The sequence below is a fragment of the Dromiciops gliroides genome, chromosome 6 (assembly GCF_019393635.1).
Source record: "Dromiciops gliroides isolate mDroGli1 chromosome 6, mDroGli1.pri, whole genome shotgun sequence".
Taxonomy (NCBI): domain Eukaryota; kingdom Metazoa; phylum Chordata; class Mammalia; order Microbiotheria; family Microbiotheriidae; genus Dromiciops; species Dromiciops gliroides.
The window spans coordinates 85026840-85041983 of record NC_057866.1 but is presented as its reverse complement, the minus strand read 5'-3'; positions in this window follow the sequence as shown (position 1 = coordinate 85041983).

Here is a 15144-nt window from a genome sequence, read left to right as displayed (position 1 = left end):
CCCTCCAAGCTGTACAAGAGTCTAACACTTAATTGTGTCTTGTATAACAGAACATCTAATTATAGTCGTAAAGTATTGTCACATGCATTATCTCATTTGTCCTTCACAACCCTATGAGGTAGGCACTACAAGTATTATTTTTTTCTACCATTTTATAGAATAGGAAACGGAGCCTCAGAAAGATTAAGCGACTTTCCTACAATTACACAATTTGGGAAGTATAGGAACTGGGACTCAAACCCAGGAATTCTGACCTTAAGTATATTTCTCTTTTCTACTGCACCCCATTATCTCTAAACATTTCACAAGGTTTTGTAGCTGGTCTTCTTCACAAGTTATCAGGTGACTTTAAGATTGGTGGGCACGGAAATGTTCCCTTAACTAGTGCTAAGTGATAGCTGTAGGGGGCTAAAATTTTAGCTATATTATCTAAAATACCTAATGAGTGGTTGCCAATAAATTATAAGCTTCAGCAAGAGTTAGACTTTTAAGTATTTATTTATTATTATTATTTTTTTTTAGGGCAGTGAGGGTTAAGTGACTTGCCCAGGGTCACACAGCTAGTTAAGTGTCAAGTATCTGAAGTCAGATTTGAACTCAGGTCCTCTTGAATTCAGGGCTGGTGCTTTATCCACTGCACCACCTAGCTGCCTCCCTTTTAAGTATTTATTAAGGAGAATAAGAATTTGGTGAAGAGAGAGAGAAAGAGGCCTAGATTCAGCTATCTATCGCAGGAAGCCCACATTTCTGCTCCACTCTCCAAGAGAGTCCTGACGAAAGAGAGAGAACCACCCCTTCTTCATCCCACAAGCCTCTTGTGAAAACTAGAAACTTCCTGTCCCCACACATACAGCTCCAAGCTAATTGGCTGATAGCTTTGATAGACAGTACCCATGAGTAAATGTCACTTCCTGATACCAAGGAACTGACCACATGGCTTACCCTCAGATGCCTTCTCCTCATGGCAGACCTTTGCTACAGTAACTGTCCAGCAGGTGGCGTCACTCCAATCGTTACATAGCCATCTGCCCCAAAGATCAGTACTCTCTAATCTCCAAATAGACTGAAAATAGGGAATTCTCCCCCACCCCAGGACCCACTTTGAGCCTATGACCTCATTTGGTCATAGTACAGTAGTGGTCAGTTCACAAACTAAGTGATCCAAGAGCACAGAGGGGCCCATGGCTCCTTTGACCCTTATTCTTCCCATCCTATCTCAATCGCGTCAGCATGTACAGAAGAATAAAGCCATTTGTAGTTGCCCCTTTAGTGAGTGCCAAGATGGATCTAAGATGGATGTAGAATTTTCTGCTTTGTCTTGAGCACACAGCAGGTGTCTAATAAATGCTTGCTGAATTGAATTGGACTGGTGAAAGTGAGTTTCAACAACATTCACATCAGGCAAGTGAAAAGGATAGTCTGAAGTTGCCCCCTCCCCCAAAAAAAATTTTTGTTTTGTTCAATAGATGGGCAACACATGCATGCTTTTTTTTTTTTTGAGATATTTTATTTTTTCCGTTACATGTAAAGATAGTTCTCAACTTTTGTTTATACATGCTTTACAATTTCAGATTTTTCTCCCTCCCTCCCCTCTTCTATCATGAGTTCCCTGGAACTCTTCTGTACCATTGCATTGGTGAGAAGAATATAGTCCATCACAGTAGGTCAACACTCAATGTTGATGATACTGTGTACAATGTTCTTCTGGTTCTGCTCATCTCACTCATCATCAGCTCACGTAAGACCCTCCAGGTTTCTCTGAACTCTTCCTGCTCATCATTTCTTACAGCCTCTCCAACATTTATTATCTTCCTTTTTTGTCATTTTAGCCAATCTGATAGGTGTCAGGTGGTACCTCAGAGTTGTTTTAATTTGCATCTCTCTAATCATTAGAGATTTAGAGCATTTTTTCATATGGGAATAGATAGCTTTGGTTTCTTCATCAGAAAACTGCCTGTTCATATCCTTTGACCATTTCTCAATTGGGGAATGACTTGGATTCTTATAAATTTGATTTAATTCCCTATATATTTTAGAGATGAGGCCTTTATCAGAAGCACTGGCCTCAAAAATTGTTTCCCAGCTTTCTGCCTCCCTTCTATTTTGGATGCATTGCTTCTGTTTGTACAAAAATTTTTTAATTTAATATAATCAAAATCATCCACTTTGCATTTTATAATATACTCTATCTCATGTTTGGTCAAAAACTGTTCTCCTTTCCAAAGATCTGATAGGTACACTATTCCTTTCTCTCCTAATTTACCTATGGTATCACCTCTTATGTCTAAATCATGTATCCATTTTGACCTTATTTTAGTATAAGGTGTAAGATGTTGGTCTAAGCCTAATTTCTGCCATACTATCTTCCAGTTTTCCCAGCAGTTTTTGTCAAATACTGAGTTCCTATCCCAGAAGCTGGAGTCTTTGGGTTTATCAAACACTACATTACTAGTATCATTTACTACTGCATTTCCTGAGCCTAGCCTATTCCATTGATCTACCACTCTATTTTTTAGCCAGTACCAGATAGTTTTGATGACTGCCGCTTTATAGTAAAGCTCCAGGTTTGGTACCGCTAACCCACCTTCCTGTGAATTTTTTTTCATTATTTCCCTGGATATTCTTGATTTTTTGTTTTTCCAGATGAATTTTGTTATTATTTTTTCTAGCTGTATAAAATAATTTTTAGGTAGCCTGATTGGTATGGCACTGAATAAGTAAATTAATTTAGGCAGTATTGTCATTTTTACTATATTAGCTCTGCCTATCCATGAGCAATTGATATCTTTCCAATTATTTAGATCTGATTTGATTTGTGTGAAGAGTGTTTGGTAGTTGTGTTCATAGAGTTCCTGGGTTTGTCTTGGCAAGTAGACTCCCAAGTATTTTATATTACCTACCGTTACTTTAAATGGAATTTCTCTTTCTATCTCTTGCTGCTGGACTTTGTTGGTCATGTATAGAAATGCTGATGATTTATGTGGATTTATTTTATATCCTGCTACTTTGCTAAAGTTGTTAATTGTTTCAAGTAATTTTTGACTTGATTCTCGAGGATTCCTTAAGTATACCATCATATCATCTGCAAAGAGTGATAGTTTTGTTTCCTCCTTGCCTATTCTAATTCCTTTAATTCCTTTCTCTTCTCTGATTGCTAAAGCTAACATTTCTAGGACAATATTAAATAATAGGGGTGATAATGGACATCCCTGTTTCACCCCTGATCTTATTGGGAAGGCCTCTAATTTATCTCCATTGCATATAATACTTGCTGATGGCTTTAGGTAGATACTGTTTATTATTCTAAGGAAAGCTCCCCCTATTCCTAAACTCTCTAGTGTTTTTATTAGGAATGGGTGCTGTACTTTGTCAAAAGCTTTCTCTGCATCTATTGAGATAATCATATGATTTTGGTTGGTTTTCTTATTGATGTGGTTGATTATGTTAATAGTTTTCCTAATGTTGAACCAGCCCTACATTCCTGGTATAAATCCCACCTGGTCATAGTGTATTATCCTGGTGATCACTTGCTGTAATCTCCTTGCTAATATCTTATTTAAGATTTTAGCATCAATATTCATTAGGGAGATTGGTCTATAATTTTCTTTCTCTGTTTTTGCTTTGCCTGGTTTTGGTATCACCACCATATTTGTGTCATAAAACGAATTTGGTAGAACTCCTTCTTCACCTATTTTTCCAAATAATTTGTATAATATTGGAATTAATTGTTCTTTAAATGTTTGGTAAAATTCACCCGTAAACCCATCTGGCCCTCGGGATTTTTTCTTAGGGAGTTCATTAATAGCTTGTTCAATTTCTTTTTCTAATACACATGCATGCTTTTAAGCTTGGGTATATGGGACAAGGCAGCCTGTGGTTTCAGAGTACATTCTCAGCTCCCACTGCCCATGTCTTGGTACATAAACAGACTTCCCCTCTTGCTGCTGGCCTTTTCACATACTTTGCTGCAAACCTAGTATTGATCTTCCTTCTTTGCCAACTCTGTTTTGCCAGTACCACAACTAGATATCTTGCCTGGTCCAAGGAGAGTTCCCCTTCCCTATAAAAGGCCCCTTCCTGGCCCACCTAGCACCTAAGATCCCTGGGCGGAGGCAAGGAGAACAGACAGATTCTCTCCAAAAGGACCTTTGCTTGATCTCTACTCTCTCCTGGGGGAAAATGATGTTCATTCCCTTAGACTTTTCATGGTACTTTGCCTGGACCGTGTTACCCTCTATCTTACTCTCCCTTGGACAAGCATAATAATAGTTAAAATTAATGTAGCAATTTAAGGTTTGAAAGGTACTGTACAAATGTTATCCCACTGAGCTCCATAACATCCCTACGAGATTGCTGCTTTATCTATCCTCATTTAACAGATGAGGAAACTGAGGTAGTTAATTATATACTTGTCCTTCCTCTCAGGGAGGGAGGTTGTACAGTGATACAGGACATGCTGGTGGGGCAGGGGAGGTATGAATAATGCCACACAGTCCAGCTTGATGCTTTGGTGTGGTAATAAACTGCTTCTGTCTTATTTCCTGAGTTTGCCTAATCAGCCAGGATTTTCTCTTTACGTCATGGGGGCGAGGGGAGGTAATGGAAAGGCTGCAGCCCAGTTGAAAGGACCAGCAAGTTCCTCCTCTATCCTATTCATAAATTAATTCCATCCTATTTTAGAAGAAAGGGGATGAAGTTTTGCTTTTAGCAGGTAAAATAGGCTTCAGTTATCATCATGAAAGGGTTCACTTGAACTCAAAGATCAGATATTTTTTAATGATTTAAACATTTGCTTAGCCAATATTCTCTTCCCTGACCTTTAATATTTGATAAAACAAAACTAATTACATGAAGTCTTCAGTCAATTTTGAAAATAGTCTCTGTTATTTACTGATCCTATCTAATTAACTCTAATTTATAGTCCATATAAAGTATTGTCATAAGCAGGTGCATTTAAACACTGAGAGTCAGCCCCAACTGTGATAACAGCTGTGTGATCTTAGGAAATCACTCAACTTCTCTGAACCTCATTTTCCTCATCTGCAAAATGGGGATAATAATGCCTGCACTACCTATCTCAAACGATTGCTGTGAGAAATGCCATTTGAAATCTTTAAATCAATATAAATATCTGAGTGATGATAAATTCCCCTTGAAAAAAGTACTGAACAGCTAGTAAATTGTCAGATAGGACAATGGTCCATTAGACTATCTATCTGGGGCCAAGAAAATTTTATCTCCCCTAGTTTTTTTAGGGGACATTATCAAACCAGCCTGAAAGGGACTCACATTTGGAGAAAAGGGCAACAAGAGCAAAATGGGAGGAGAAAACCACAACCAGAATGAGACCACTCCCTCTTTCTCCCAATCCCCCCCTCCCCCACCCCACCAGGATTTCCCACAATTATCTCTGTAGTATTTTGAATTCCTTTTGGTCCCTATTGGCCAAAGTACATACTATGATATGGTCATTTTTTTGCAGTTGAGGGAGCTAAAAAAAGACCATTCATATTAGAACCCCAGGTGAGTGGGGGTTTGGGGGGGGGGCTGGATTTAGAGCTAGAGACTCTATAGACCACTCCTATAAGGAAACTAGGACCCAAAGGGCAACTGACTTGCCCAAGGTCACACAACAATAAGTAGCAGAGCCAGAATGTAAAACTACTCTAATTTCAAATCCATTGTTCTTTCCACTATACAACATTGTCTCCTACAAGTCTCCTACCCAGACTAAATCATACCTGTTAGGATATGGCCTACTGGTACATGGGAGTTTTCAGTGGAAAAAAATGCCAAGTGTACTATATCCTGGTTAAGAATTGCATATTCGTGGGGAAGCTTGGTCTCAGGGATATCTAGGGAGGCACTGCCCCTGGACTAGTACTAACTGGAACAAAGGGTGTCATCTCCAAACAGATGAGCCCCAGATCTTCATAGCCAGCCTCTGTCTTGCCTGAGTTCCATTATCCGCTTCCTGCTAAACATATCCACCTGCATGTTCTCTAGTCATCCCAAACTCACAATGTCCAGAACAGAGCTCCTTTATCAAACCCACTATTCCTCCTGACTTCACTATTTCTGTTGATAGTGTCCCTCTCTTTATAGTGACTCATGTTCTCCGTCTGGGAATCCTCTTCAATTCTCCCTCAGTGCCCACAAACCGTCAGTTGCCAAGTCTTGTTTACAATTTATAGTCTGAGAGGCATGACCTGGATGAAGATCGAGCACAGGAGATGGAGAAGGAGCAGTCAGATAGATACATGAGACATCAGAGAATAGTGTCGAAGGCTGAAGAGAGGCCAAGGATGAAGACAGAGAAAAAGCCCTAAGATTTGGCCATGAAGAGGTCATTGGTAACTTTGGAAGGAGCAGTTTCAATGAGTTATGAGGTCAGAAATCAGACTGGAGAAGGTTAAGAAGAGTGCAAGAGGAGAGGACGTGGGGGCATCTATTGTAGATGGCCTTCTCAAGTATGGCCACAAAAAGGCTAGAGAGATAGAAGATGATAGCTTGAAGGAATGGATGGCTCAAGGGAAGGGTTTTTGTGTTTTGCGGTTGTTGTTGTTATTGTTGTTGTTGTGTTGAGGATGGAGAGATGGGCATTTTGTAGGCAATAGGGAAGGATAAACTGAAAATGAATGAGAGTGGGAATAACAGAAGGGCCAATCTGCTGGAAAGGGATTACTTGTACACATAGAGAGGTTTGCCTTGCAAAGAAGGACCACCTCACCATGTGAGATATGTGAAGGAGGAGAGAAGAGGCAGGTCTAGGCAAATGACCTCAATTTTCTTCAGTAAAATATAAGCCAAAGGGGGCAGCTAGGTGGCACAATGGATAGAGCACTGGCCCTGGATTCAGGAGGACCTAAGTTCAGATCCGGCCTCAGACACTTGACACTTACTAGCTGTGTGACCCTGGGCAAGGCACTTAACCCCAATTGCCTCACCAAATATATATATATATATATATATATATATATATATATATATATGCCAAAGTTTTTAGCTGAGAGACTAGGGGGAGGAAGAGCCATGAGAGGCTTGAGGAGGGATGAAAAGTGTTAGAAGAACCATTATGGTCATGGGGCTAGCAAGCTAATCAGGAAAGTGTAAAAGGATTGTCTTGCAGCACTGAGGAGCCAGTTGAGATTATGTAACATATGGCTCTGTTCAAGTGTCTTCTCTTACAATGAGTCTGTCTTGAGCTTCCCATTGGTTTTGTAACGATTGGAATGAATGACGCCACCTGCTGGATACTTACTGTAGAAGAGTTCTGCCCATGAAGCAAAGGTCTTTGAGGGCAAGACCAGGCTTCAGGAAGTGACGCGGACTAGTGGGAGGAGGAAGGAAGAGACTGGCGCTCGGTCTCACTCTTTTTCCTGGGGACGCTGGCGGAGAAGGGAGCTAAAAATGTGCTCTCCCTTTAATAGATAGAAATCTAGGCCTTTCTCTCTCTCTTTACCAAATTCTTGTTTTCCTTAATAAATGCTTAAAAGTCTAACTCTTGCTAAAGCTTATAATTTATTGGCGACCACTCATTAGATATTTTAGACAGACTAGCTAGAATTTTAGCCCTTAACAGATGGCTGACCACGAAGAGGAAAGCTGAACCTCACTTCTGATCTTCTGGTTGGGTAAGAAATTTCCCCTCCCTCTCCCTTTAACTGCTAAGTACTGGTGTACTGGCTGTGTTTTCCTTTAAATTTTTTCGAATGGACCTTTTAAACTCCCTAATTACCCTATTTTTTATTTTAGTCTGTTTAACCAGACAAATGGGAGATAAGATCATGTTAATGCTTTGTTTTTGTGGATTTTCTATTTTTCTTTTTCTTTTTGTTAAAAGAGCCAGCAACTTACTCACACAAGGAAATATCTCTCCCTCTCCCAACCATGCTTTTTCAGAGAAACCTGAAGAGATTCCTGCAGCTTTTCCCAGTTCTAACAGTAATTGTTGCTTTAATTTTGCATGCCTGGAGGCAATGACCCACCCTCTAGAAGCTTTTAATCCCCTAGCACCTGGAGGCAAGGTGGGGGAAGAGGAATCCAGGCCTGAGTTCAAAATCAAGTGTGATTCAAATTGTGCTGGTCCCTCCCCTCCTCTCCAGACCCCACCCTCTACTCCTCCTATGGCCAAGCCCATTGCTTCCCTGGCCCGGGAAGTCCAAAGATCTAATGCTCATGCTCAACTTTCTCTAACTGCATTTGCAGCTTCAGGCTCAGCCCTTCCCCAGCCTGGCTGTGCTTCTGAGACAACCTTAGAAAACCCTTTAAATTCCAGATATGCTCGTTCTGTTCATAATTTTGCTAACCTGCTTTTGTCTTTAATTAGTAATCTTATAAAGCATTTGTATGGTGAAAAGGCTGACAGACAATATAGAGGGGTTAAAGAAGAAAAACTTAAGCTGAATAAGAATGACAACCATCAACATAGTTCAAGACTCTGCTTCTTTTGCCATGGAAGGGTATATATTTTAGAGAAATGTAGAAGTAAGCAGCAAGGTATTGATATGAGTGTTGGGGATTTTAGATATCGGAATCAAAAGTGTTCTGAATTCACTCAGAGTATTAATGTCAGTTCAGAGGTTACATAGGATTTCTATGCTATTATATATACATTTTGAAATTAATGGTATGGGTTTATTTTCATAGAGATTTTCATGCTTTTGAGATTGTGTCTTATACTTAGTTTTTAAAACAAGGAGAATATTTGTAAAAGCTTTTTATAGTCATGTGATCAAGTTTATATTTTGTAGTACTCTTATTAATATTAAATTCATATTCATTTAGATTTCCCTAGTTTGAATTTCATTGTCTTTTATTATTCCACGTGTATTTTCTTCTATTCGTTTATCTATCTAATTTTGAAAAATTGCAAGATGGTTTTGATTTCATAATACAATGTTAATTCTAGGAGTATTGTGCTCCCATATTCTGAGTTATTTGTTTTTGTTATTTTTCTCAACTGATTATTTGATCAAACTCTTTAAAGCATTTCCCTAGCAAATTGTTTGCCATGGCAAGTGTAAATTGATTCTAGAAGTATTATTTTTGATAAGCATATTCAAAAAAAAAAAAAAGAGGGGAACATTTGTAAAAGTTGTATTTGAGATTGTGTTGTGCTTTAACTTGTATTTAAATATGTTCAGATTTTTCAAAAAAGTAATTGTATACTAAGTTAAAAAAGGGGTATCATTTGAAATTGTTGCATAATTATATATTGTGTTCTGAGTCAAGATGTATTCACATTTTTTGCAATCATTTATTATCCTCAATTTAAAATCCATATGAGACTTGGATTATGGGAACTTATCATTTAAGACATTAATTGCCTTTATTCTGAGTTATCAGATGCCAGTTGGCCAAGATGCCATCCAATCACAAGAGGAATACATGCAAGAGCAGACACTGAACTGTCACATGAGGGGAGACATGCATGAAGTCAAGGTATGGCCGAGGGAACGGCTTTTGACAAATGTTGAGGTTGGATTCTCTTGGTTTAATATTTTATTTTATTTTTCCCCACAATATTGTACAGATGGCTGGAAGTATTCATCCCACCCATCTCACTTCTACACCTGGCTTCTATGCTCCCTCCTATATGCCTGATGCCATGGACATCTCAATCCCATGCATCTGATTAAGTCTGACTCAGTTTCCTCCAATATGTTCGGTGGCATGGACATATATTCCATCCACCTATTTTAAGCCTGGCATACTGCATGGACAGTACATATTGCTCAAGTGTGGGAATGCTCATATCCCATCATTTCTCTGTTCTTTTATGGTAACCCCCATAATTATCTCAGGTGTCATGATAAATAACAGTGTTGAATTTGGCCTTGACACCTGTTACCAATTATATTAGATTTTCTAATTTCTCATAATGGCATGAGGATAATTAGGCAGATGATGCAAAAAGTGATGAAACAAAGATAAAAATTATTTTTAATAATTAATATTGCAGCAATTGTCTTCTCAATTACCCTCCATAAGGGGGGGACTATAGTAATATTATAATTTTAAAGAATGTTTCAATTTTTGTTTTATTATATGTTTCATGTGTAACAACTAAGATTCTGTATTCCCTTAGACATGTTTTTGAGAACTTTCATTGTTTGATTTTATTATTGACAAAGCTATTTTAAAGTTGTGTTAAGCTCAATTTTGTAGGAAATTTCCTGGCTGATTACCAGCATCCACACATCAACCCCTGAAAAGACTTCCATTCCACGACTACACCTAGAGGACATCTGAGAAAAGACTTTCAGAGACTTTAAATGAACAGTTTTGATTTGTTGTTTTTGTTGTTTTTTTCTCTTTCTGTTATAATATACACCATCTGTAACGTGTATTCTCTGCAGAGGCCCTCCCTTTGCAAGACTAATGTCAAAGCGTCGGTTCATGAGGACAAAAAAAAAAAAAATCGCCCCTCTGGACAAAACTTTCCTCTCTTCCTTTTCTATATTGTTGTTCACATATTATTAGTTAGCAATAGTTATTATATTGTTTTTACTGTTCCGTCAAGGAAACATTTTGTTTCTTGAGGAACAACAGGGGGGACTGTAACGATTGGAATGAATGACGCCACCTGCTGGATACTTACTGTAGAAGAGTTCTGCCCATGAAGCAAAGGTCTTTGAGGGCAAGACCAGGCTTCAGGAAGTGACGCGGACTAGTGGGAGGAGGAAGGAAGAGACTGGCGCTCGGTCTCACTCTTTTTCCTGGGGACGCTGGCGGAGAAGGGAGCTAAAAATGTGCTCTCCCTTTAATAGATAGAAATCTAGGCCTTTCTCTCTCTCTTTACCAAATTCTTGTTTTCCTTAATAAATGCTTAAAAGTCTAACTCTTGCTAAAGCTTATAATTTATTGGCGACCACTCATTAGATATTTTAGACAGACTAGCTAGAATTTTAGCCCTTAACAGTTTGTATTCTGCTACTCTTACAACAACAACAATAGGCCATCTCATTTTACAGATCTGAGTCCAATATCAAGTGACTTGATCAGGGTCACACAGCTAGTAAGTGTCTCAGGCCAGATTTGAACTCAATCTTCCTGACTCCAGGCACTGCACTCTATCCTCTGTACCACTTAGCTGCCCAAGATAGGTACTATTATTAATCCCATTTTGTTTGTTTGTTTTTGTTTTTGTTTTTGGGTTTTTTTTTTGGTGGGGCAATGGGGGTTAAGTGACTTGCCTAGGGTCACACAGCTAGTAAGTGTCTAGTGTCTGAGGCCGGATTTGAACTCAGGTTCTCCTGAATCCAGGGCCAGTGCTTTATCTACTTCGCCACCTAGCCACCCCCTAATCCCATTTTTCAGATGAGAAAATCGAGTGATAAAGATTAAACACCCAAAGTACATAGTAAGTAGAATGTGAGCTCAAGTCCCCATATCTAGGACTTTATTACATAGGCTACATGCCTCCACAAAAAAAGTATGTGTACTTTGCACATGTTTTGTATATTCATGTTATATTGCATGTGGTTCCTCCCCCCAGCCCCATCCCAATATAATATAAATTCCTTCCGGGCAGGTAGGGGTTATTTAGTCATCTCTGTAACCCCAGTACCTAAAATAATGGCTGGCACATTGTTGTTCATCCTTCCTTTTTGAAGAGGACTGATGTCTTGATTCTCTGGTAAACTGGATTTAATTGAGGCTGAGTTTCACAAAGTCAACAGCCTCACTATCTCTCTTCCCAAGTCATTGAAGTCCCATGGTAAAACAAAAGTCAAGACAGCTGGTGATGGTCCAGAATGCAGTGGGTGAACCTGTTGTCTTCAATGCCTGACCAAGCTCTAAGTGCTCCACAGTGCCTGCTTCAGCTGCCTTCATGGCCTTTTTTTTTTTTTTTTGCTGGGCAATTGGGGTTAAGTGACTTGCCCAGGGTCACACAGCTAGTAAGTGTTAAGTGTCTGAGGCTGGATTTGAACTCAGGTACTCCTGAATCCAGGGCCAGTGCTCTATCCACTGCACCACCTAGCTGCCCCCTTCATGGCCTTTTAAACAAATTGTTCCCATCTGTCCATCCCACCAGGGGAAGCTTTCATAGGCCCAAGCCCCAAGGTCCCATTAGTTACCCTCAACCTGATTTAGCTTGTCTGCCAAGACAGTTTTTACTGGATGTGGCCTCTGCACATTTTGGAACCTAGGATGAAAGTTGGATAGCATCCACCAAGGTGGATGAACAGCATTGAAAAGGGCTCAGCAAGCCCTCACAGCAGAGGTGCTTGTCTTCCCTGAACACCCCATAGGTACATAGTAGGTGCTTAATAGATGCTTGTTGAATGAAGGTGGAAAGGCCCATTGAGCAAATACAATGAGTTAGAAAGAAATCAAATATCCTCCTAACCCTGGGTGAATCATCAATCTTAAAATAAGGTGATCATATTAAGGGACGACCTATAAATAAGATGGGAGCGAGAGGGAGTAGACTATAATAAAATGAGGGTGGGCTAGGGTAGAGGGAAAGATGAAATGGAATCTGAGTCAATAGGGTCTAAAGTTATATAGCTTCCTATGAGAATTCATAGACCAGGGTCAATTGATACCCACAGGAGCCTTGTCCCACTTGTGAACTTACAGCAAACTTTTATTACCTAAAACATTCAGATAATCCTGAGGGGTGTTTGGTTGGTACTAAGAAAGAAAGCAGAGGTAATGATCCTTTTTCTTTTACCTTTCTTCCCAGGCAGAGCCTCCACAGTTGCTTCAACCACCTCTTGCTCTTGGCAAGAGGCCAGAGGCTAGGTCCTGCAATTACCATTGGGTTTCCTAATCCCCAAATCCTTTTCATGTGCAAGGAAATGCCCCTGAGGTGACAAGGAGCTGGGAAGCAAAATCACTGGCTGACTTTCCAAGATAGCTTCTTTACTTTCTGACACACTCCCCTCCCAGCTTCAAAATGGATCAAGGTGGGGCAGTTTGGTGGTTCAGTGGATAGAGCACAGGTTCTGAAGTCAGGAGGACTTGAATTCAAATCCAGCCTCAGACTCTTACTAGCTTGTTGACATGGGGCTTAGGATAACTCAGAAGAAGTTTCTCCTGTGAGAAACAAAACCAAAGATGACCAGATATGACAGACATATCAAGAATCAAGGAGCTATTGAAGTTTAGATTGACCAACTAGATATCAGGACAGACACACCTAAGAAGTAAGGGGAGATAAAATCCTATAGCAGGAAAGTCACTTAGGTGTGACTACTACTTGACCTGAGCTAGGAGACAGAGATAACCCCAAAGGTCAGGACCATGATTTCAAAAAATTCCCCCTCAATTCTCAGGAATATGACAAGCATCCAGGCTTTCCCCACTCTACCCCCAAAAGGAACTTTCCATTTTCATGTGGACACCCTTTCTATCCTCTATAAAAGCTTTTGTTTTCCTTCTGTTCTGGGAGGAGGATGTTTCTAATTCACCTCCTCCCCAGGGGTGAAGTCTTTAACTGTGCCCTTTGGTCACTTTCTCTAGTGCCAAATAACAGACCATTTTAATACTGATTGGACTGTATGCAACAAGAATGTAATTCTTTACAGAGAAATACCTAAAGACCCCCACCTTTTTCCCATGACATATTTCTGGTGCCTAATGTGGGGCATAGGAAATTTCTCTTTCCTTTCAGCACAAAACCCTGAGGTAAGAACTCCCTTTCCTTTATTTTCTCTCTCATGCCTGACTCTATCCCTTGCCAGCACTCACAGAGAGGAAGAGGTGGGGTCAGCTTTTCCATGTGATGGGCAGTGGCATTTCCCTTGTGAAAAACTCAGCCTAAAGTCTGAACCACATTCAGACCCTCAGATTCCATAGCTCCTTGGACAGGATGGTATCTGGGTAAAGGTTTAAACAGCCTTATGCCCATGGAACAGAGAGAGAATATTCTGAAGGATTCCCCCCTTTAGAGTGCATCCTGAACAATTGGGCTAAATTTGACCTTACAAACTTGAAAAAGAAATGCACGATCTTTTATTGTAATACTGTCTGGCTACAATATCAATTGGAATCCCAAGAAAATTGGCCACTGCACAGGACTTTTATAACTATAATACCATTTTACAATTGGACTCGTTCTGTGGACATGAAAGGAAATGGACAGAAATCCTGTGTATATTGACCATTATGGCCCTAAGCCAAAACTCAAAGGGGAGAGAACTATGAAAGAATGAGGAATAAAGCAGGATATGCTGGGCAAAACTGAGCAAAGCTAAGGAGGCTATAGATAACTTTAAAAAGCCTCCTTCTTTACAGGACCTCAATGATTTCTGAGATGATTTCCTCCTGTTGTTAGCAAGCTGCAAGTCCATGAGATGAGCAAGTCTTTCTGACATCACTTCCTATTCTTCTGTTGCTCTTCAGTCACTCTCCCCCCCCACCCCTCCCTTCACTCCCTCTTCTGCTCCCGCTCCACTATATCCTTCCCTCCCACCAGCTGAACTCAAAACCAATTTCCTGTGCACTCCACAGCCAAGCCCCTGTTACAATTGGGGTAGGCTCCAGTATGATCCTTATTTTCCTGTTTTTCCCCATTCAGCAAAGCCTCCCCCACCCACTTCACCTGCCCCCCCTCCCCCATAGGTGCCTTCAATGACTCCATTGCTTCTACTATGGAAAGTTCCTTTTGGGGGGTAGGAGGGGGCAGAAGCCTGGATTCTTGTCACATTCCTCAGAGCTGAGGAGGAATTTTTTTTTTAATGATGACCCTGACCTTTACCTTTGGGGTTATCTCTGTCTCCTAAGTGACTTTCCCACTATAGGATTTTATCCTCCCTTACTTCTTTTTTTTTTTAAAGTGAGGCAATTGGGGTTAAGTGACTTGCCCAGGGTCACATAGCTAGTAAGGTACTCCTGACTCCAGGGCTGGTGCTCTATCCACTGTGCCACCTAGCTGCCCCTCTCCCCTTACTTCTTAGGTGTGTAGAGTCCTGATATCTAGTTGGTCAATCTAAACTTTAATAGTCTCTTGATTCCTTGATATGTCTGTATGGTTACCTGGTCATCTTTGGTTTTGCTTCTCACAAGAGAAACTTGAGTTATCTTAAGCCCTATGTCACTGATGATCCTGGAAAATCACAACCCCTATTGCCAATGCCCCCCCTAAAATGGATCAGTTAACCAATTACTGACATCAACTTCTCTCTGATTCTC